Source organism: Rhododendron vialii, chromosome 13a (assembly GCF_030253575.1).
Source record: "Rhododendron vialii isolate Sample 1 chromosome 13a, ASM3025357v1".
Lineage (NCBI taxonomy): Eukaryota > Viridiplantae > Streptophyta > Magnoliopsida > Ericales > Ericaceae > Rhododendron > Rhododendron vialii.
Window position 1 is genome coordinate 23,493,141 of NC_080569.1, and position 24,899 is coordinate 23,518,039.

A 24,899-nucleotide genomic window follows, 5' to 3' on the forward strand; every position below is an offset into this window, starting at 1 on the left:
CATCAACGGATGGGTGCCTGGCAAGGGATATCGGGATTCCACAATTGGCCCGGCTGGAGCTAATACTCATAATGAACATATTCAAGGCCTAACCTATAAGGTGGCACTACAAGAAAATCATTCTATAGCAACGGTCGAAAGCGTTGCCAAAAAACCCAAAAACCGTTGGTAGAGACCCGTTTAGGCTATACCAACGGTTGGAGAACCGTCGGCCAAACCGTTGCAATATATCCGTTGCTATAGAGATATAGCAACGGTTTTGACGAGCGTTGGTACAGATTTTTTTTTACCAACAGTTTCATTAGCAACGATTATAACCGTTGCTAAAGGCAATTTTCATTTTTTTAAAAACCAACCACGGTGTGACGCAAGCCTCCACGTGGCACTGATATGGCAGACATGTCGCCCGCTTGGCACCCACGTGGCAGCCTACATGGCGGGCGAAATATTCTTGCTCCTCCTGAGAATCGAACCTCCGACCTCGTGTGTGTGCGCACGTGCGCGAACCAACTGTGCTAGCCCATAACTTGTAAAAAATCGTACACCTTTTAATATTTATACTATACTAACCGGATTTTTTTAATCTTTTTTTTTAAATCCGGTTTTTAGTAAAGGTTAATGAAACCCGATGCTATAGTCCAGTTTATAGTAACGGTTATTGGAAACCGTTGCTATAGTCCAGTTTTTAGCAATGGTTTTCATGAAAACCGTTGCTATAGTCCAATTTTTAGTAGCGATTAATGAAAACCGTTGCTATAGTGTTGTAATCTACTAACGGTCACATGAAAATCGTTGTTATAGTCCTGTTTCTAGTAACGTTTTGTAAACCGTTACTATACACCATCTATACCGACGGTTTTTTCAACCGTTGCGAAAAAAACCGTTAGGAGATCCTGAATTTCTTGTAGTGTGCGTACTTAGCGAGGGATATCGGGATCCCTTAACTGGCCTGGTAGGAGTTTCGGCTCAGACACATAAAGGATACGAGATGTTGAGACGCTAATTGAATGAATGTGACTTGTGAGTACGATGATAAGAAGGATTGGTGATTGTTGGACACTTTGATCATGATAAGTTGAGTTTACATTCATTGTCGTTTGATTTCTATCATTTGTTCTTCCGTATTGCTCATTTGCATATAGAGTTTGCATAGACTTTTCTACTGGGCTAGTGTAACTCAAACCTTACATCATTTTCAGGTGCTAACCTAAATAGTAACTTGCATGTCTGGAGTGCTTGGATCGTGGACATTACTTTTGAAAGCTAACCAAATGAGTTACTTGTTCATCTTTGTAAATTTCTTTTGAAAGATGTATTTGTAATTAAAGTTATAATTCTTTGACTAAGGAATATTTGTAAACTTTTAACTCTCTTGACACTTGATACTTATGTCAATTTGGGGTCGTTGAGCCGATGATGTAATATTTTAGAATCTAATGGACTTGGAAGTAAAATTATGAGAATGGAAACGCTGTAATCTTTTGGCTATCGTATGGAATATTGTGAGGATTTATTTGTAGAAATCCTTTATATTTATGTTAAAAATTGAGGGCGTGACAGACAAGTTTGTAGAATTGGGTACCGTATCGTATTTTGGGATATTGTGTGTACTATTGTGAGGATTTTGTATTTCAAATGGTATTGTTATTATGTTGAAAATCGAGAGCGTGACATAAATGAGCCGAGCTGGGCTAATTTACTTAATTAAGAAGTCTAATTGATCATACTAGTTGATCCAATATAACGAGCCGGGTTTTTGAGTTTTGAGCTCGGCTCGTTTACCAAACAAGTCTAAAACTCGAACTCGACTTTGATTAGATTACTAAATGAGTCGATCCGAACCAAATTTAACCTTAACAAGCCGAGCCGCAAACAACTCGCGAGCAGTTTGCAGCCATTGGCCCACTTCCAAGTCATCAGGGCCACAGCCGTGATTCCCGGTCGTCGGGGCCACAGCCATGATTCCAAGTCGTCGGGGCCACAGCCATGATTTCTAATCTCCCCTCCCCACCACTTCTTTCTCCACCACTTACTTCTCCCCCTCTCCCAATCTCCATTTTTTTTATCAAAATTGAAACCCCCCGAAGGCTGCTCCAGAATGGATAATTTGCTCCCCAGAAAGTCTCTGTTTGTTTACACGATTTGCTTGCTTAGCCTTATCTCAACTACTAAAGGAGATAACCCACTTTTCTCTTCCTTAGACTGCCCAGACCCAACCCTTAGCACAACCAGTACCTACGCCCCAAACAGCACCTACAAAACAAACCTCAACACCCTCTTTTCCGCTCTCTCCTCCCATTCCAACAACGCATCCAACGGCTTTTACAACTTCACCGCCGGCACCAGCCCACCTGACATCGCCTACGGCCTCTTCCTCTGCCGTGGCGACATCTCCTCTGCCGATTGTCAAGAATGCGTCGTTGACATTACCCAAAAGGTAGTCGAATGGTGCCCCAGGTCGAAGCAGGTGACGGTCTGGTTGGAAAAGTGCATGTTGAGGTACTCCAACGAGTACATATTCGCCCGTCAGGATAGAGAGTTCGTGAGGATTTTGCACAACGCTTGGAACGTTACGGATAAGACCCATTTTAACAAAGTTTTGGGAGAGGTAATATTATGAAGTATTTTATACAGATTATGGATATACTCTCGTATGATGCTTCTAATGTTTGAACAAAAATATGAACTCTTTTTCACTGTTCTTTTTTATATTAGGATGTTTGGGTCAGCTTGCGTGATACACCTCGAGCTTTTGGGGGCTCTGGATATGATGACCAAGCAAACCCTCCAGTGATCCTTAGTTTGAAATGTTTGGCTTGTGAAATTCGAACATGAAAATTCATAGACGATAACTGATACTTAAGCAAGATGATAGGATACAATATTTGCAAATGTTCTTGTTCACGTGTCCACTCTTATCTACTAGCACGGGCGGAGGCACATTGGTACAAGGGAGGGCGGCCGATCCCATTGGTTGCCAAATTTCCCTTGGGATAGGTATAATTTTTATCTCATTTTTATTAATTTGACCCCAAATTTTCATAAGAATAGGTATAATTTAGCTATTTTGACCCCACAAAAAATCTCCCTTGCAAATGAATTTAATTTTTGACCTCACTAATCAAAATTCCTGACTCCAAGTCCATGTCTGCTAGTAGTTAATTTGATTTTTTATATGAAGTCACTGATGATCTGGTAAATTTGATCCTCTATCCATCCTAAAGTTCGCGTTCATTAGTGTGTAAGGAGACATGCATTTAGGGTGTGTTCCGCATTGCCCCTTAAAAAATAAATACTTATTTGCAATTTTTTAAGCTTAAAAATAACAGGCTTACAAAAATAAAAATATGTAATATAGATTTTGTTTCATAGATTTCGATGATATTTATCAAACCCTACAAAAAAAATTAAAAAATTATTTTCGTAACTCTATTGTTTATTTTTAAGTTTGAAAATAAGTCCTTATTTTTTAAGTCTTTATTTGAGAATTTGGAACGGGCCTTAGTTCTTTAAGTGAGTTTAAACTTATTTATTATCGAGTTTTCCTCTATTAACGGTTCATCGATTTTTTTTAAAAGAAAAATAAGAAGAGTGAAGATACTTGAGACACCTCAAAATGAAAATACAGACCAAAATTATTGATTTAATGAAGTTATTTTATGTAAATAATATACACATTGAGTGTATAAAGTTAAAGATTATATGAATATTTAAGGAAAGCAATTTTTTAAAACCTACAATAATATCCAAATAGCTACCTGGTTTTTTTTTGGATAAAAAATGAGAAGATTGTATTGATAAATGCTAGGCACTTACATAACAAATATCACAATAGCTACTTGGTTAGCCAATGCAATTTGGTTCACCCTCCTTAAAAGAATGTGAGCATCCTCTTCTTTCTTATTGATTAAAATTTAAAATAGTGTAGGTCTCACCCCACAAATACACTCTTTTTGGGGGACAAATCGAACTATTATACTCCTATAAGCAATATTCTAATGGTGCAAATAGTGTATTTCTTTTGTATTTTTGTGTGTGTTTGTCTTTGTCAAATTCTGAGTGCCATATGTGGGCCATACGAAAAGTGGTAATTGGGGAAATATCTTTGGACCCTGGTCACCGAACGCCTTCTATGAAGTCCACGTTAAAGTTCAATGACACAACTTTAATGATCGAGACCTGCTTCCCCCCTCCTCCCCCTTGCCAAAAAGTCATAAATACCCCCAACCTACCCTTTTAACTAAATTCTTTTTTTATTTAATTTTTAATTCATTTATCTTATTTATTTAATTTATTAATTTATTTATTTAATTACTTTTTTTAATTTTCATTTGGTTAACTCAAATTATATTTTCAACTAAATTATTTTTTTTGCATTTTAATTTGACTTTATATTTAAGAACTTTATATTATTTTAATTAGTTAATTAATTTGTCTTAACAATGAATAATAAATAAATAAAACTTCTAATCAATAATAATAAATTTAAACAAAATTTCATTATAATTGACTACATATAGACAATACATGAAAATATATAAAATATATATATATAATACAAATTCTAATCATTATTTCCTCCAAATTCTGCTCCCGGCACGCTTGGTGCTATATTCATTACTTCGGATCACAAACGAATACATGGTGCCACAACCATAATGGGATGGGTGATACAAGGTAATGAGGGTGTAAGAAAACTTGCGCGAAGTAATTGTCAACATGGGTCGAATATGAGAGCCTTAACCTCTTATGTTTTTCTGGTAATTTAGTTTGGTGTGTGTTTCCTCCGTGGCATATAAAAAAAAATGATTTTTATGTTATATCTAGTTCTTACTTTTTGCAACCACTCAACTATTGGTATGAATTACACTTGAAAAGGTTATGGACGATATTGCCAATCGGACTTCGAGTGATGACTCAGGTAAGAAATTCGCGACTGCACAAGTTAATTACTCATTCCTTGAGACGTTGTACGGACTAGCGCAATGCACACCGGATATATCTGATTTTGATTGCAATACCTGCCTTCGGGCTTGTATCTCGACTTTTCCGAGTTGCTGTGATGCAAGACGAGGAGCGATAGTTCGGTTTCCGAGCTGTAATGTCAGGTATGAGACATACCCATTTTACAATGCCAGCTTCGGTGCCACTCCGCCGCCACCTACGGCAGTCCTCCGTCCTCCTCCTCCTAGTACGTACTACTACTACAAGCAGCCCTGGTAAAACTTTCTTTTGTAAATTAAGCATGGATTTGGAATTTAATTTTTGAAGTTTATAGAATTGTCTAGTATCCATAATTTAAACTTTCTTGGTTCTTCTTTCTTTTAGATGTGAAAGAAATTTTTTGTTCCTTTCTAAGTCTATCCTTTCAATGCACATTTAGAAGTGTACAAAAAGTGGAGGCTGTCAGACCGCTTTTCTATTATATCTCCTAAAATCAATCGTGAATCGTCACTAATTGACTAATTAAAGACTGATTTGTCGAATCCTCGATCATACATTGCATCAAGTGTTTGATTGCGGAAACGCCTTGAATCGTCAAGCCCTCCAAAATGCTTTCAAAAACCCACTGGAAGAACGACTCAAGTAGTTGTATACTTAGAATCAATGTTTTAAGGAACTTCTTGGAGTTCTGCTGGATGCCCAATGATCAATCTATCATGCGTTTTCTCCAAGAAACAAAGCGAAGACCCCCTTAACGTCTTCTGAGGTTTTTACACAGACTGCGTTTTCGCCTAAACTCCCACAACTTAAAAAATGCTGTTTATAATCAATTAAAGTTGCAAAAAGTGATCGTGTGGTGTTAAATCAATTAATTCAAGTTGTTCGATGTTAACTCGTTTAGTTTTCGACCGAAGCTTGAATACCAATATGCTCGCGCGAGATCGTGATCAGCTATATTAAATACTTCTTTTAGACGCATGTTCAACAAAACAAGCTGAAACTAATCACTACATACTCGAATTAGATTGTTTAATTGCGGCCTTAGTCAGTTCAACCTTTTGCTAATGAAACAATTTTAATAATGCAGGTAATGGGGGAATCTCATGGCAAGTAATCGCTGCCATTGTAGCTTCAATTGGGGTCGTTGTTATTCTTTTCATAGCAGGCTTCTGTTTCGTAACTAGAAGGGCAAAGAAGAAACATAATTCTGTAGAAGAAGACAATGGTAAGAACGAGGGAAAATTTCCAAATTACCCCCACACTAAACTAAAGAAACTTCTTCTTGCCAGAACAAACTAAAGAAAGAGTGATAGAGACCACAAAACAACTTCTTGTCCTTTCCTGTTTTTACCATTTGTTCTTAATTTCAACTTTTGATTTGTCCAGTTGGGGATGACATCTTAAAAGTGCAGTCCTTGCAATATAATTTGGGTACAATTGAAGCTGCCACAAACAACTTCTCAGACGAGAACAAAATTGGTGAAGGTGGATTTGGTCTAGTCTACAAGGTACTTCTTTTTAATTCTGCAAAAAACCGTTTTGACATTTGTAGAAGTTGTCCTACTTTGGATCTATGAGTTTCATGAGATGGTTTGTATTCTTAGGGTTTTCTTCCAGATGGCCAAGAGGTAGCTGTGAAAAGGCTATCTCGAACCTCAGGGCAAGGTGCACAAGAATTCAAGAATGAAGTGTTATTGGTTGCCAAGCTCCAGCATAGAAACCTTGTGAGACTACTCGGATTTTGCTTGGGAGGAGAAGAAAAGATACTCATTTACGAGTTTCTGCCCAACAAGAGCCTCGATAACTTTTTATTCGGTTAGGCAATCTGAACGCCTCTTCATCAGTACTGCTTGTTTCTAATTTCCATTGCTATGAATGTCAAGTCTCGGAATCCAATAAGGTATTAACTGTCAAACAAAAAGCATAGCTGAATGGTACACAATACGAATCGTGTGTTGACACCATTCATACACAGATTTTTAATAGCTTCCAAGTTAAAAACTCTTGTGTTACGAAAAGAAGAAATTAGTTTTTTCATGTTAAGCACTGTTATTACACGTTTGCGCTTAAAATAGGAAGAGAATTAGATTCCAATGAACCGAGATTAAGGCGTTTGGTTGGGGCAACCACTGAAATAAATTCTCTTTCTCTAAACCCTTCTCTTTATATGTTGGTAAATGTATTCTTTCCGAACCAAATTAATCAATCAAGTCAGTGAAGAAAGCGTGTTGCCAATCACTCTGGCCGGATGCGTATTGTTGGTGTGTTGACGTGGCACAGGCACGAAAAAAAAGCACGGGCATGGAACGACACGATTAACAATTTTGTTTTGCCGAGCAAAACAAAAACCTCATTGGTCAATGGTCTTTATTGTAGAAAACATGATTCCAATTAGTTAGATGAATTTTCTGATAAAAATGGACCATTTAGTTCTCAAATTTACAAGTATGTCACCGAGTATTTTTGGGCCTTGCTTTGATTGGATGCATGTTGAACCTCTATTTATCTTTGGATGGTTATTTGGGAATATACTACATAGGATTACTATATATATATTTTGGGGTCCTAAAAGTCTGTCATTTCTTGGGCTAAAGCCATGACACTTCGAGCTTTAGCCCAAGGCCGATCCTGATGAGACCACTTTAACATGTTCTTATGCTTATGTATCAATTTTGAGAAACGAAATAACATAATACATATTTCCCAAGTCTAGTTCTTTATTCTAACTTGAACTTGCATTTCAACCTGATCAATGCAAAGACCCACAAGAGCAGGAGAAGCTGGATTGGTCAAGACGTTACAAGATTATAGGAGGGGTAGCCCGGGGGATGTTGTACCTTCATGAAGACTCCCGGCTTAGAATTATACACCGTGATCTCAAAGTCAGCAATATCTTGTTAGATGTTGATATGGATCCAAAAATTTCAGATTTTGGCATGGCTAGGATCTTTGGAAATGATCAAACTCATGGAAATACACGTCGAGTCGCTGGCACATTGTAAGCAGTGTCCCTGCATCTCTTATGTTCGTTTTTCTATAATTTGCATTAACGGGCACTGACTTGTACAATCTCAATCTATGCATCATTGGTGTTAGACTTATCCCACATTGTTCATTTAAGCCACCGCAGCTTGGTTAATAAGATTTAGAGGCTACTACACCTATTGCCAATTAATTTTAGGTTGGAACCTTCCAAGAAATCTAACAATTAGGATTCATCAAAAGCTGAACCTTAGGGAAAACAAACAGATGTGGTTAATGTTTTTGAACAACGAGTGCCTAACTGCTTAATGACAATTCATGGACTATAGTAATGATTTCAACACTTGCTTCTCCGAAACAATAGTCCTTTTCTTTACTTATTTTTCTTGATTTACCTAATTACCCTTTCATCAATTCTTGACATAAATATTTTGCTAGTTGGAAAGATAGTTTGTTAAATCAACTAATATAATCAGGCAAAAAATAGTAGTGTCATGAAAAAAGGGGAGGCCAGGCTAAACCTTTAATTGTTCACATCCCTTATGTCACGTACTTTTTGAGTTAAACCTTTGTGCGTTATGACCTCAATTTTTTCAAGTCTGATTTTTTCCGCAAAGTACTAGTTTCCTTTCCTTTTTGCCTTCCATTAATTCATGATTAACTGATAATGGTGGCTTGCAGTGGTTACATGTCTCCAGAGTATTTAATAAATGGAAAGTTCTCCGCAAAGTCTGATGTGTTTAGCTTTGGTGTCTTGGTTCTGGAGATCATTTCTGGCAAGCGGAACAACTTTTACCATTCAGATGATGCGGCAAACCGTCTGAGCTACGTAAGCTTTTTAGCCATACATTTTAATTGCTACTTTGTCTATCCCATATTGCTAGCTAGTCCTATCCAACTTAGGGATGTTCGAGTATGTATGTCTTTGTTGAAAGTTCTTAAGATTATCCTTCATAAGAAGATATAAATACAAAACTATATCTATACTTTGTTAACCAGTAAAACAAAGTATTAATGCATGCCATCAACAATTTCTTTAAAATTCGCGAATCTATTCACTGCACTGCCTTTTAAACGTAACCCTTAATATATATTGGACATAACATTGGGAGTATCGTCCTCTTTAGTGCCAATATCATCGCATCCACAATTCATGTTAGTATTGAATTGCTGCAGGCTTGGAAACTATGGAGGGAAGGAACGCCCTTGGATCTGTTGGATCCCACTCTTGAAGGGTCCTATGCAAGAAATGAAGTCACTAGATGTATCCATATTGCCTTGTTGTGCATTCAAGATGATCCGGATGCTAGACCTTCTATGGCAACAATAGTTCTGATGCTCAATAGCTATTCCACTACGTTGCCACTTCCTCAACAGCCGAGATTCTTAGGCCGGAGTGGAATAGGGTCGAATATTATTCCAGAGCTACAGCCGGATCAGTCTATGAGCACGTCAATACCATCAACTATGAATGAAGCATCAATCAGTGAAGTAGAACCCAGATGATGTTATAAGTTCCATAGGCCGAGATCCGTTTGGTTGGCACATTCATGGTGAAAATTGATATTTGCATGTATTCCGCAATTATCCAGTTGTAAGCTTATTTCAGTTATTTTTAAAGTGTACCTAGGTTATGGAAAGAAATCTTATATGGTTGTGTTTTTTGTTTTTCTGAGTCCAATAGCGTTTCGTCAAGTTGTTAGTGTGATTGGCCTTTTTTGGATTGTGACAAACCATTTGTGCTTGTAATTGTTTCAAATTACATGTATTTTTTCCTTCGGGTTTGGGTGGTAGAGAGTCAAGGTGAGTTTAGCTTTTTTACCAGAATTTTTGACATTCAAAACAATTATATAGTTGGTTCTAGGGTGCTAAATCGCATTTTTGAGAAGTGTAACAGTATCGATGATACGGTCTTATAACGGCCAACATCAGACCATGTCAATCGGAAAGCTTCTATTATGATGCTCCAAAACGGAAATCTCTGCTGGGTTTGGTCTCACTATTATTTCTCCTTCATATCCAAACTCCCATTTTTGCTCAAAAAGAAAGCTTGATGGGGCATTGTTTGTATAAAAAATGGACCGCTCCTGTCAAAGAGATCCATCCCAGATAGTAAGGAGATATTTGCATCAGGAGATATTCATGATGACGAACCAAGAGGTGTCATGCTGATGTGGCAGGAGGTATTCGTGCTGACGTGTCAGGGTGACACATGGCAATACGTGATAGAATCTATAACTCCCCTAGTACATGGGCTTAAATCAAGGAAAGTGTATACTAAACGTTTCTCAACATTTTGTCATATTGCTAAATAAAATCCTGGTGCTGCTCCTGTCTCTTGTAGTAGATACAAGAATCATACAGCGCTGCCATTACGGATGCCGATATACTGACGTCGATTGCAATCATTTTTCCTGTATTTCCTAAAAACATGTTATTGTGTCAATCTTTGTCTAATTAGTCGTGGCAATTTGATTAACAACCGTCTAAAGGTTGTTAAAAAAAAAAAAGGTCCCAAGACAGTCAAAAAGGGTGGGGAGTAGGAGTACAACTTACAAGATGTGCACACAACAAGGCCAAATTAGTGACTTGCTTGTACGTAGGGGAATTTCAATCAGTGGGATTACGGAAAAAGTTGAGCAAATGCACGTACATAGAACTAATTTGGGCTCTGATTTGTACGGAATTGTAACTGGATTTGTTTCACATATAATGATCGAAGGCAACCAAAAGTATTTGGAAAAAGGACAAGGGATTTCATTTGGAGTCTAGCTATCGAAATCTCATTAATGTTCAGCATTGTCTTCCATTTGGGTAGTTTTGTTTGCCTAATTTTCAATCGGCTACAATTGCGAGGCCAAAGGTGAGGTTCTGGGAGCGTGATTTTGATTAAATGCCTATCTATTTTGGAAAAAATAAGCGGATAACGTGACTGCCACACGTGCACCAAACATTTTTACGTAATCAGGACCCAAGATTAATTACTCGTCTCTACTGCCATCGACGGCATCAATCCCGTTGTCTGAGGGAGCTTCTGCTACAACTGGAGGGTCCGCCAAGAACGGGTAAAGCTCATACCGTACGGTACAGCTTGGTGAGATTACCCTCCCTCCTTTTTTCCCGGCACTACAGGCACGCGCCCCAGATACAACATAATCTTGGCAGTTACGAATGAGCACCGGAATGGCAGATCTGGCGTGCATTGCACCATACTGTACGTACAGCTTTGTAGAATTACCTACGTCGGCTTCATTGGTTGCATACATCAGGTTAGAAGGGATAGAAGTGGCAAAATTAGTCAGGTTCGTAAACATATTGTCCAAAACCTCAGTAAACGTGTCCGGTTCTGTTACGTTTTCTGGGTTCCATTGACATGCGGACTGTGTCTCCAGCGTAGAGAAAAATTATCGGTTCGAGTAGCGAATGAAAAACTGATCGTACCAAATGGTTGCTTCTTTCTTGAAGGGACATCTTTGTTAGATCTCGTCCCCTGCCACGTCGATGCCATTCTGGCAATCGGCGGGTGAAACTTAACATCGCCTCTGCAAAGGAAGAGCACCCTAAACTTTGTCCGGTTCTCCTTCTGTCTTGTTGGAGAAGATGGAATCGCTGCCGTCATTGTAGAGTGGTCGGTGGAGGACTCCGTTCAGGTTGGATTCAAATTGGCTATTGGCCGTGTACTTAATGGTGTTCGACCATACCGTATATAGAACTTGTAATTGTGTTGTGACTAGGCTGCTGCGAGGCATAACGAGCAGCAGTAGAGCTAAAACTACAGGCATCATTATCTTTCGTTAATCTGTCCATGGAAAAATTACATGAATTGGAAAGGTCATAAAAGTAGTAGTACAACGTTGCCCTGCCCAACCTCTTTGAACAAATTATCAAACTGGGTCTCCAACAATTTTAGGAAAGATGAAATGTGGAGATATTTTTATGGGTTAATAATTAATTACGCTGGAAGTCTTGTAGTTTGACCAAACAATATGGTTCACCAAACGCAAGGGGTTTGTCAAGTGGGCATGATAAAGTAGTAATAAATTGTTATCCTTTATGAGTTTGGTGAATGGTTGACTTCTTCAGTGTCTTGGAATTAGTCGAGGTGCACATTGAAGACAAGCTGACCCAAACTTCCAGGAGGGAAAAAAAACTATGATTCGCCATCCACTCTCATGCACCAGTTATGGAATTAAATTAGGAAATTGGTAGATAGCCACAACTGTTTCCAAACTCTTGGAATTAAATTTGAAAATTGGTAGATGGCCAATACTGTTTCCAAACTCTTGGAATTAAATTTGAAATTTGGTCGATGGATATCTCCAACATGAGATGTCAAATTCAGTGTTCTAAAAATCGGACCGGATCGGCCGGTTAAACTGGTTAACCCGTCGACCAGCCTATGTACCGGTCCGGACTGATAGGAGAACTGTCAATATTTCTAAACCGGCTTCCTTTTTGAAAACCGCTGGGCCAAAACTGTTGAACCGGTAAACCAGTCAACCCGGACACGGGTCGTCCGAACCGTTAGCAATTTCTTTTACTGCAAAAGCTAAGCAAGTTGGTGGGGACAACTGACGGTGTGAGGACAGTTGTCTACGTCACTACTAAAGTTGGCCCTTGTTACCATTTTATTGCCAAAAATGCTAGAGGCACGTCGGTGTGACACATCTCAGTCATATTCCTCTCATATACAAATGAGATCCATTGAAACGGGCTCTACTTGTGTATGAGAGGAATGTGACTGAGGTGTTTCACATCTGATGTGCCTCTAGCACCTCTCTTTTATAGCTGTTTATGTGTGCCCATAGCTGTTGATGTCTGCCCGAAGCTTTTTGTCCCCGACATGGGACTAAAGCAAACACAGATTTCCCTTGTTAAAGCCTAGTTCTTCCACTTTCACTTCTGGATAACGAGGAAAACATGTACATTCTAGTTCAGTTTATATTTTAAATATATATTATTAATATACTAATATATTTATGACATCACGGGTCAAATCCGATTCAATCGCAATTGAATTGATGACTCATCCACCCGGCTTCTTTTCCAATTCGCTCACCGGTCTAGTTTTCAAAACATTTGTCAAATTGGTGATGTCAAAATTTTTTTGAAGGCTTATGTGTTATTTTGACATCTTTAATTTGACATCAAGCTCTTCCTTTTCAATTCTTATGTCAAAAAAATAGAGCTTAAACTTGGGAGGAAAAAAAAAAACCCAAACGGAAGAATTCATTTTTTAACTTCAACGGTAAGTTTTTGAAAATTGGTATGTGGAGAGGGAGATGTCAAAATTGGCACGAGAGTGGAATATGTCAAAGCCACATCAGTTTTGACATAAGTGAAGACATATCGTTGAATTGTCTATTTATGCCAAAAGTAACCGTTGAAGATGCAACATAAGCTTTTACATCTCCTGTTAGAAATGATCTAACAGTTGTGGATTTGAAGTTTGGTCGATGGCTTTGAAATTCCATAACTGGCTTTAATAAGCCTTTAAATTAGGAAACAGTTGACCGTCTTTCGTAGGAAATTCGTGAACTCAACTAAATTGCCAATCCGAGGAAAGTTCCAAATTCTCACGTCACATACTGGGGGCGTAAGCACAAAAAAGAAAGAGAGCATGAAACAGCATTGAAAAAGAGGAAAATTATCAAAATACCGCCAAACTTATACTTCCTCCGTCCATTTTTAAATGTCCTGCTTCGTAACTCCAACTTATTAAGAAAATATTATCATTGCACCTTTCACATTAACTTTTACCTCTTCTTTCTCTATTTACCCTCTATGGAAACATCATTATTACACTTTTACTTACTAACTTTTTAAAATGAAATTTACTTTTAGAGACAAAATGGAAAATGTGCCAACTTTTATCCACTAACTTTACAAAATGAACATTTATTAAGGGATAGTCCAAAATGAAATACTGAATTTTAAAAAGGGGACGGAGGGAATATATTTTAATAAAAATAGACAATTATACTTCAATAATTTTCAATCTTACTCCTAAACTATTCATTCCCATCCAATTAGCCCCCTACCATCTAATTCTGTCAAATTGCATACGGAATTTGCTGACTTGGATGTAAATGGTGGGAGAAAAACGTTGAGTGCTGATTTGGCATTGAAAATTTTCTAATAGACACCAAAACTTTAATAAACTTCAAATAGACACATAACTTATGAAGCGGTTATTCAATTAAGGCCCTACAACCTACATCTGTCTAATTACTAACGAAAATTGTGGAGTAAAACACATTTAGTTGTTATCAAGTTGATAAAACTGTGACATGGCTAAATTTTGGGGGGAAATGTGGATGACTCACCCTTTTTTAGATGGAAAATTCCTAAACCCTACCTCTCTTGCCTCCATTTTTCATTTCTTTGCACTCGCATAAAAATAGAGCATCACCCCTCCGTGAAATTCTCATTTATACCTCCCTAAAAGCATCCCCAATGGGCGATGGAAACCAGGTTGTATACCTATAATATAACTCGGATGCATAAAAACACGCTCCAATGGGGATGCAAAATGACACAAATCGGGTTGCAAAATGGCAGATATGAAAAAGGAGATGAATATTTCCATCCCCGTTTGATTGCAACTATAACTGACAGGTCATCAACCCAATTGATTTTACCAAAATTTTGGAAAGCCGAAGTTACCTGATTTCGTCGGAAAGACGCCGGAATCTGCAAGAACAAGCCAGAAGGTCGCCGGAAACTGATTTCAGAGAGGGGTTCAATCATCGTTGCCGTCAGATTCAGCATTGACGACGAGGGCTAGGGAACCGGCGTTGGATTCAGCCTTCTGAAACCATCGTCGAGTCCCTTTCCATTCTCTACTGGGGGATTCACGATCAAACCAGAGGAGTGAGCTCTAGAGAGAGAGAGAGAGAGAGAGAGAGAGAGAGTAAAGTTGGGATTTTGGCGGGCAACGGGTCTTTTAATCAACGGATCAAATTAAAGCAACAGGCTTTTTTTTCCCTACCTATAAATGTGTGTTTTTAACATGATTTTACACTACAAAAAATTCCTCCTTTCTCCACAAACACTCTCCAAAAAAATTAGTGTATCAATTATGGCAGAGGGAAGTCGTAGTGCAAGAGAAAAATCGTTCAATTCCGATCAAAATGAAACAATTTGTCATGCTTACTTATTCGTTAGTCAAGACCCAATTGTCGGTACGAACCAACCACGATCTAAATTATGGGATCGGGTTGCAACAAAATACACCAAATTCACAAAAGGCGATGTACGGCTAGGGTGAAATCTTGGCTAAATGGACGGCTAGCTCAAGTTCGAGCGGTTATTTTCCTGATCTTTCCGATTATTGATTGTAGTAATTTTTTTTTATCATATGTAATAGTCTTTAGCAATTATGACTTTGATATAATCATTAGTTACTTTCGATAATAAAATGTATTTTATTTAGCTAATGAAATACATATTACAAGACTCGAAAATGAAGTACAAGACTTGAAAATGAAATTCATTTTATTTAGCTAATTTCACGACACGGGAAACGTGTTAAAAGATTTCTAGAGCAGAAGCATTTGAACCTCAGTCTTCCTCTCCATTACGGGCCCATAGGTGTTCAATAAGATCATTGCAGAGCGAATGATGTGCCTCATTTGATCTAATCCTGCTGTTATTTTTAAAGAAATCAACCAATGCGGGTGTGACATCTCTCGAGACTTGAATTGGGCTGGAAGAAAGAAATTCATTAGTTTCATCACTAGCATCATGATCACGTTGGTCTTCAATTATCATGTTATGTAAAATGACACATATTTTCATGATGTAGCCTAGATCGATCCTCCTCATCCCAGAATCGCGTTGGTCCTCTCACAATTGTCTAGCGTGCTTGGAGTACACGAAATGCCCTTTCAACATCCTTGAGAATAAATGGCTAAAGTAAATGATGTGGTCGAGAGTTGATGGGAGTAAATGGATAAAGTAAATAGTGTAATTGAAGTGGATGAGAATTGGTGTCCATATTGCTCCTATTTTTAGAAAGAATTAAAAAAAATGCGGAATTAATTGTTTTTTAAAAAGTTCTCGATTACCGGATACCATAATTATTAAAAACTGAAGTAGTACTTGAATTAGGGTTGGGAAAAATTAAGGTGGAGGAAAAGTTAGTTAATTATCTATCCCTTTATTTACATCTCACCATTAGAGAGGGGTGAATTCTATTTTACATCCAACTAACTTTTACCACTTTTTTCGTCTAAAATAATTATTCATCCGAATGCAAAATACATTTCCATTGAGTTGCTCTAAACAATCCTAAATCCTCCTTGAAATTTTCACTTGTACCCCAACGAACAAGGCCGGAAAAGTCTTTCTGTGCCCATTGATTAGAGACCAATTCCCTCCTCCTTTCGCTTCACAATACCGTACCCAAAAAGTCCAAAATCACTGGCCCACTGCCATTTCATGGAAGGCGCAAAAGAAAAAGGTGGAAAAGACGTAGATAACTCAACCAACACTGTAGAAAAAAGTAGACAGAATTCAATCCTCCCAGAAACTATTGGGGGAATAGCACCATTCAATTCTTTCACTACTATTGTAGAGAAAGAAGGGAAGGTGAAGGTGAAGGTGAAGGTGAAGGTGAAGAAAGAAAGAAAGAAAAATAGGGGAGAAGGGAAAAAGAATTAAAACGAGAGGGACCATTATGCCTCGCTAGATTTTACGGTAAATTTCAAATGCAAAAAGGTGACGTACGAATATACTCTGGGTACATATTATTTTTCTAAAACTTATTTGTGATTGTTTTATTAAATCTTATGTTGAATAAAAATAAATTATATAAGTATAAATTGTGAGAAGGAAAAGATTTTTATAAAAAGACATGGGATTGATTTTCTTAAAAGGAAGTTTAATGGATATTGGTGTAACATCTGAGCGAAGAGTTCTGACGAGCTATGTTTGAATTGGCGCCTATGGATTGTGGAAAGGATACGGCGGGGTATCCATTAGATTGATATCAATTCCATTGTTTTGCTAGAGTCGCTCCCGGGCTACCGGATTACCGCCCGAAATGATGGTCAAGGTGAAACTATGATGGTTAAGATGATGGCCAAGATGATAATTGATATATCTCTCTTTGTCTCACTTGTGGTGATTGCAACTTGAATATGATTGTTCTCTCTCTTATGATTTTGCAAGTTGATGGATTATAATGCTATATATGTTTTTATCCTACTTAATCCCATATTTATTATGTAGCCCTAGTATATCGTAACTTACTGAATTGGTTTTGTATTTCATAAAACTTTTTCAGGAAATCAGGGTTAAAGAAGGCTTATCCGTTGCGTGCGAAAGATATCAGTTGTCATGGCTAAATAAGGAAATAATGTGTTAATAAGTGGCGTTCATGTGTGCGAGTCACAATTATGTAATTTTAAAGTTGTAATCGGTGAGCACGCTAGACAGCTCTGAATATAATATTTTATTTTTAATTTACGGTCCTGGAAATTTTGAATAAAAAATAATAATAATGATAATATTTTTTTGTTGTTGTATGGTATCCAGGCCTGGGGTGATTTTTAAATCACTGGCCATGTCATGAATTTCTACACATTGAATTTGGGTCATGACAACGGGTAACAAGGCTGCACATGAGGTTGCAACCCTGGCTAGGAGAAATTCTTTACCTTGTCGCTTTTCTCGTCTTTGTAAAGATCAATCTATGTAAGCCTTGAACGCGTATTTGCGTATAAAAAAAAATCCTCCCAAAAACTATTGGGGGAATAGTACCATTCAATTTCTCCCCTTGAATCTTCTCCTTCTTTAGGTGAAAGTACATAAACACGCCCTTAACTATCACTTTTTCTCATAAACACCCCCTCACATTTAAAAACGCCTATGAAGACCCCCTCAACTTCTCCCGTTACCCAAGTTACACCCTTCCGTCTAAAAACCGTTTGTTGCAAGGTCACATTGGCTTTTTCTGTACAAAAGTCCTTTTACAACTATATACCTCTCTCTCTCTCTCTCTCTACAACTCCCCACTCTCACCTTCCTCCTCCTCCTTTCAACCACCGCCTCAACCTCCCTCCATCACCATCACCATCACCATCACCATCACCATTTCCATCACCATCATCCCGTCGCCTTCTTCGCCCCCTCCGACTCCTTCCTCCTCACCTGCGTTGTTGTTCATGGCGTTGGCGTCGTACATCGGAGGGAGGGTTGAGGCGGTGGTGGAAAGCAATTTTCTTTGATGTTGTTGTTGGCGTTGGATCTTGAGAAAATTGGATAGTTTTTGAAAAGATTTGGGCGTTTTTTTATGGGGTTTGGATTTAGCTGTGTCAGACAAAGTGGTGTGTTCAATCAGGAGAAGGAGAGAGATGTTAGTATGAGATGTAAAAAGGGTATATTTGTCATTTCATTCATTCTGTTAACGGAGTTAGCGATTAATTCAATTTCCAGTAGTTAAGGAGATCTCCATGTGCGCTTTTAAATGTAAGGGGGTGTTTTTGAGAAAAAGTGATAATTGAAAAGGTGTTTATGTACTTTCACCCCTTCTTTATCCTTCCGTCCCCAATGTTGCAACCTGTTAGGCCGAGTCTCAATTTCTAGTACTACCTTGGAATCATCTTGTAACCGTCGTGGGTTTTCTCATTTTTGGCCATGGATTTTGTCAGGAAGGGGACCGGCCTCATCGTCGTCCTCCTGATTTCAACACTCGTAATTTCAAGAAGTAACTACGTGCTTTCAAAGCTCTATTTTTGGTTGCGAAGAAACCCAAAAGCTGGGCGTTTCTTCGGCGGCTACTAACGTGCTGGCAAAAGTGTTGGATACGTGCTCCTTTTCTTCGGTAACATCGGCCTCTACTGCTATTCTGAAAAATCCCTTGCTTCCGTGCTGACTTTCCTCTTTCTCACTTTTTATTGTCTCTCCACTCTCTTTTGCATCCAGCCGTACACGGATTTTGGCATTCTGGAGTTCCTTTTGAGCGCAAGTATGAATCAGGCGTTCAGCCTCCTCGGGATTCGTTCCTACTCGTCGTGGCTCGTTATAATTGCGTGCATTGTTATAGGCAATATGTGGTATTGTCTAGAACCGGTGCATCCTCTCAGAGATGCAACTAGCGATGAAGTTCAACTGCCAACATCAGTGCATCCTCCCAACATCAGTTCATCTTCTTCGCCCTTCCGTTTCCTAACCAGAAGGGTGAAAAACAGAAGGGCGAAAAAGAAATACAATTCTATAAAAGAAGACAATGGTAGGAATAAGGGAAGATTTCAAAATTACACCCGCACTAAACAAAAGAAACTTCTTTTTGTTCTTTCTTTGTTTTTACCATTTATTCTTGTTCCAACTTTTGATTTGTTCAGTTGGGGTGTAGTCCTTGCAATATGATTTGGGTACAATCAAAGCTGCCACAAAAAACTTCTCAGACAATAACAAAATTGGTGAAGGTGGATTTGGTACAGTTTACCAAGTGTTTTTTTTTCTTCTAAAACTATTTGAATTTTTCAGATGTTGTCCTACGCCATCTATGAGTTTCTCATGATGTTTGTATTTTTAGGATTTACTTCCAGATGGACAAGAGATAACTGTGAAGAGGCAATATCAAACATCAAGATAAGGTGCACAAGAATTCAAGAATGAGATGGTCTTAGCCAAGCTCCAGCATAGGAACATTGTGAGGCTAATGGGATTTTGCTTGGGAGGAAAAGAAAAGATACTTATTTATGAGTTTGGGCCCAACAAGAGCCTCGACTACTTTTTATTCGGTTAGGCAATCTAAACACCTCTCCGTTAGTTTTGCTTGTTACTAATTTCATTGCCATGAATGTCAAGTCTCGGAATCCAATAACGAATTAACTCTCAAACACTATGAATTGTGTTTTTTTATGCGCCTCAATTACAAGAAACTGAATAACATACGAGATGTGCTACAACCACACCCAAAATTACACTATCTCACAAAACACAAAGGTCCCACACACATTGCACATAGTGTGTGTGGGACCCTTGTATTTTGTGAGAGAGTGTGTATTTGGGTATGTGATTTTGGGTGTGGTTGTAGAATATTTGATAACATAATACAGATTTCCCAAGTTTGCTTCTTTACTTCTAACCTGAACTTGCATTTGAATTGATCAATGCACAGTCGCACAGACCCACAAGAGCGAGAGAAGTTGGATTGGTCAAGACGTTACAAGATTATAGGAGGGGTAGTTCGGGGGATGTTGTACCTTCATGAAGACTCCCGGCTTAGAATTATACACCGTAATCTCAAAGCTAGCAATATCTTATTAGATGTTGATATGAATGCAAACGTTTCAGATTTCAGCCTGGCTATGATCTTTGGAAATGATCAAACTCAAGAAAATACAAGTCGAGTCGCTGGAACATTGTTAGCAGTGTCCCTGCATCTCTTATGTTCGTTTTTCTATAATTTGCATTAACGGGCACTGACTTATACAAACTCAATATATGAATCAATGGGATTCTTTAAAAGCTGACCCTTGGGGTAAACAAACACATGTGCTATTATGCGTAAACTGCTTAATGACAATTCATGTACTTTACTAGTAAAGATTTCAACACTTGCTTCTCTGAACAATAGTCCTTTTCTTTACTTACTTTTCTTGATTTACCTAATTGCCGTTTCATCAATTCTTGACATATTTTGATAGTTGGAAGGATAGTAGTTTGTTAAATCAACTATAATCAGGAAAAAAAATTAGTAGTTTCCTGGAATTAAAAGGGGAGGGCTAAATTAGTTCACGTACTTTTTGAATTAAGCCTATGTGCATTATGACCTCAATTTTTTCATGTCTGATTTTTTCCACAAAGTACTAGTTTCCTTTCCTTCTTGTCTTCCATTAATTCAGGGTTAACTGATAATGGTGGCTTGCAGTGGTTACCTGTCTTCAGAGTATTTAATGGAAGAAAAGTTCTCCACAAAGTCTGATGTGTTTAGCTTTGGTGTCTTGATTCTGAAGATCATTTCTAGCAAAAGGAACCACTCTTATCAATCAAATGATGCTACAAACCTTTTGAGCTACGTAAGCTTTTAGCCATACATTTTAATTCCTACTTTGTCTATCCCATATTGCTAGTCTTCTATCCAGTTTAGGGATGTTCGAACATGTATGTCTTTGTTGAAAGTTCTGAAAATTATCCTTTATAAGAAGCTATAGATATATGTTAACCAGTAAAACAAAGTATTAATGCCATCAATAATGTCTTCAAAATTCGAATGGGAATCTTTTCATTGCACTTCCTTTTAAACATAACCATTAATATTGGACATAACATTGGGAGTATCTTCCCCTTTAGTGCCAATATCATCACATCCACAACTCATGTGAGTATTGAATTACTGCAGGCTTGGAAACTCTGGAGCGAAGGAACACCCTTGGATTTGTTGGATTCAACTTTTGAAGGGTCCTCTGCAAGAAATGAAGTGACTAGATGTAATACCCCGTATACTAAATTTATTGATAAGAGAGTTTTAATAAAGATAGGTGAACAAGTGTTGGACATGTGTCCACTTTGAGTACATTATGTTTTGTATAAAGGAAGGGCAGGCAATTGGAAAGCTTAGGAAGGAGGCAGCTCAGTGGTCTATGTTGGACGCGCGGTTTAGGTATGTTAGTAAAGTGAACTGAAAGAAGAGAAATTGAAACTATAGCAGAGGCTTCCGGAGATGAACTTAGGCGCGATATTCAAGGCGATTTGAAGGTGAGTGTGAAATACATATTTCTCGTACAATATTAATGTTGGGTTCTTGTTGGTTGTGCTATGTGCGGTGACTATATGTCGTGGAACTGTTTGGTATGTGGCGGGGTGACTAGGCTAATAAGCTTTGCCAAAAGAAATGTTGGCCAATGGGCTGTGGTAAGGCTAGTGAGGTGGCACGTCACCCGTCATATACCGAGGAGGACCGGATATGTGGTTCCTTTTATGTGGAACGTGTTATATTCGTGATTGGTGTTAATACGTGGTGGTTGATGTTGTGCAGCTTATTTGGTGTTGATATTGTACACGTTATTATGTCTCACACACTCCTGAGGTCCTTTTGGACTCCAGCTTGCAGGTTGGTTAGTGGGTCAGGTGCCGGTGGTGTGGACTTGTCCGAGTTGCTGCGAGAGTGGGTGTTGTTTATTTAGTTTAGTAATGGTTGTAAATTGTAAAGTTTTTGGAATAAAAGACAGATTGCGGTCTTTTAAATATCGTGGTGCTTGAGAATCCGGGTTGTTACAGTTGGTATCAGAGCGATGACGATTTCATAGACTATTCCAGGATCAAACTTAGGATGATGGCCTATGGGTTGGTATTGTTCAGGAGTTAGGCGCAGATTTGCTTTTAACATGCACTTTGCGTGAGCCATAGGTAGCTGATAAGTGATTTGTGTGGGTGAACTGTGATGGCTTGATAAAAAGGTATGTTTAACCTTGGCTTTAAATTTTAGGTCGGCTGTTTAAGATGACAAAAAGAAAATGAATGATGAAACAACATGGGATAGAGATCAATAGGGATAATTGAGGAAGATGGAAAAAAAAGGAAAGAGAGACACTGACTGTGTTAGAAAATCAGAAAAGAGGAGGAAAAGAGGGAGGTAAAACGAAAATTGAAAGATTTTGAGGTTTTTTTTTGTCATTTATTGGGCTGAATTACTATGTGGCTGCTCGAATGGACTGCTTGAATTCCTTATAATTTAAGCATAGACGTGCATGGGGGAATCTTGTTTTTGTTTTTGATCTGCATATGGTTCCGTAATACATGGACGAAATATATATCTGAATGTTATTTCAGCTTTGTTCATCCAGTTCATAGTATTTTGAATTTAAGAAGAAATAGGTCTTACATGGGATCGAGTGCGTGATCAGAGTGCGCAGCGGAAGCGTAAAAATCATATTTATAATAGACAAATTTCGGGGACGAAATTTCCAAAGGAGGGGATATTGTAATACCCCGTATACTAAATTTATTGATTTTTGCATGTAAGTATTAGGTGGCTGTAAGTGAAGGTGGGATTTGTCCCACATTGGTTAATTATCTCTTCCAATACTAGTATATGAGCCTGGGCAGCCTCTTCACTCTTTGCCAATTGGTTTGGAGTTGGATGCTTTAACATGGTATCAGAGCTAGAGTTTCGGAGGCTTTTCCCCTTTGTCTGTGCCATAGTTGCACTTTCTTTCATTGTGATCCGTGTGTTCCGGATCCTTTGTTTACCTCTCCACGTGCAAGTCAGGGGTTGCACGTGCGGGGGAGTGTTGGGATTTGTCCCACATTGGTTAATTATCTCTTCCAATACTAGTATATGAGCCTGGGCAGTGGGATGGGTGATCACTTAATAACATCTGGGACCTCTCCACTCATTGCCAATTGGCTTTGAGATGGATATAAAGTTTCTACATGGTATCAGAGCGGGGCCTGTTCCACCCCACATTTTAAAAATTAACAATCCACACCCCACGATGACAGACCAGCACAAAGGCTGCACGATGATAGGACCCAAAAAGTGGCCACACGTGACAGACCTCAAATGCGGCTGCACGTGAGGGGGGATGTTAAGGAAATAGAATCCCAACAGTGTGTGCACGTGGAATGTGCACAGGTGGTCAACTTGTGTGCATAAATATCTAATAAGAGAGTTTTAATAAAGATAGGTGAACAAGTGTTGGACATGTGTCCACTTTGAGTACATTATGTTTTGTATAAAGGAAGGGCAAGCAATTGGAAAGCTTAGGAAGGAGGCAGTTCAATGGTCTATGTTGGACGAGCGGTTTCAGTATGTTAGTAAAGTGAACTGAAAGAAGAGAGATTGAAACTATAGCAGAGGCTTCCGGAGATGAACTTAGGTGCGATATTCAAGGCGATTTGAAGGTGAGTGTGAAATACATATTTCTCGTACAATATTAATGTTGGGTTCTTTTTGGTTGTGCTACGTGCGGTGACTGTATGTCGTAGAACTTTTTGGTATGTGGCGGGGCGACTAGGCTAATAAGCTATGCCAAAAGAAATGTTGGCCAATGGGCTGTGGTGAGGCTAGTGAGGTGATACGTCACCCGTCATATACCGAGGAGGACCGGATATGTGGTTCCTTTTATGTGGAACGTGCTATATTCGTGATTGGTGTTAATACGTGGTGGTTGATGTTGTGCAGCTTATTTGGTGTTGATATTGTACACGTTATTATGTCCCACACACTCCTGAGGTCCTTTTGGACTCCAGCTTGCAGGTTGATTAGCGGGTCAGGTGCCGGTGGTGTGGACTTGTCCGAGTTGCTGCGAGAGTGGGTGTTGTTTATTTAGTTTAGTAATGGTTGTAAATTTTAAAGTTTTTGGAATAAAAGACAGATTGCGGTCTTTTAAATATCGTGGTGCTTGAAAATCCGGGTTGTTACACTAGATGTATCCATATTGTCTTGTTGTGCGTTCAAGATGATCCGGACGCTAGACCTTCTATGGCAACAATAGTTTTGATGCTCAATAGCTTTTCCATTCCGTTGTCACTTCCTCAACAACCGAGATTCTCAGGGTGGAGCGGAATAGAGTCGAATATTGTTACAGAACTACAGTCGGATCAATCTATAAGCAAGTCAATACAGTGGACTGTGAATGAAGCATCAATTAGTGAAGTAGACCCCAGATGATGTTGTAAGCTCCATGGGCTGAGCACCCATTTGGTTGGCACATTCATGTCAAAAACTCACATTTGTATGTATTCCCCAATTATCAAGTTGTACATTTATTTAATTTATTTGAGTGTAGCTAGGTTGTGGAAAGGATTCTTATATGGTTGTATTTATTATTTTTTCTGAGTGCGGTAGCATTTCGTCAAGTTGTTAGTGTGATTGGCCTTTTTCAGATAGCGACAAATCATTTGTGCTTGTAATCGTTTCAAATTACATGTATTTTCTCCTTAAATTTGGGTTTGGGTGGTAGAGAGTCTCCTTAAATCCATCGTTTCAGACTGGTAACATAATACTAGGAAATATT

At 38.5% G+C, this 24,899-nt stretch overlaps 1 protein-coding gene and 1 pseudogene across 2 annotated transcripts in view; both read left to right on the forward strand.

Annotated features, from left to right (window-relative positions):
- Positions 1-1,967: 1,967 nt before the first annotated feature.
- LOC131313372 (cysteine-rich receptor-like protein kinase 10) overlaps positions 1,968-24,899 on the forward strand; it is a 65,518-nt gene continuing 42,586 nt past the window's right edge. For both annotated transcript variants that reach the window (XM_058341649.1, XM_058341650.1), the window contains exon 1: positions 1,968-2,041. The gene's annotated coding sequence lies outside the window, so the exon portion shown is untranslated. The remainder of the gene's footprint in view (positions 2,042-24,899) is intronic.
- LOC131313387 (cysteine-rich receptor-like protein kinase 44) lies at positions 2,048-9,704 on the forward strand (annotated as a pseudogene).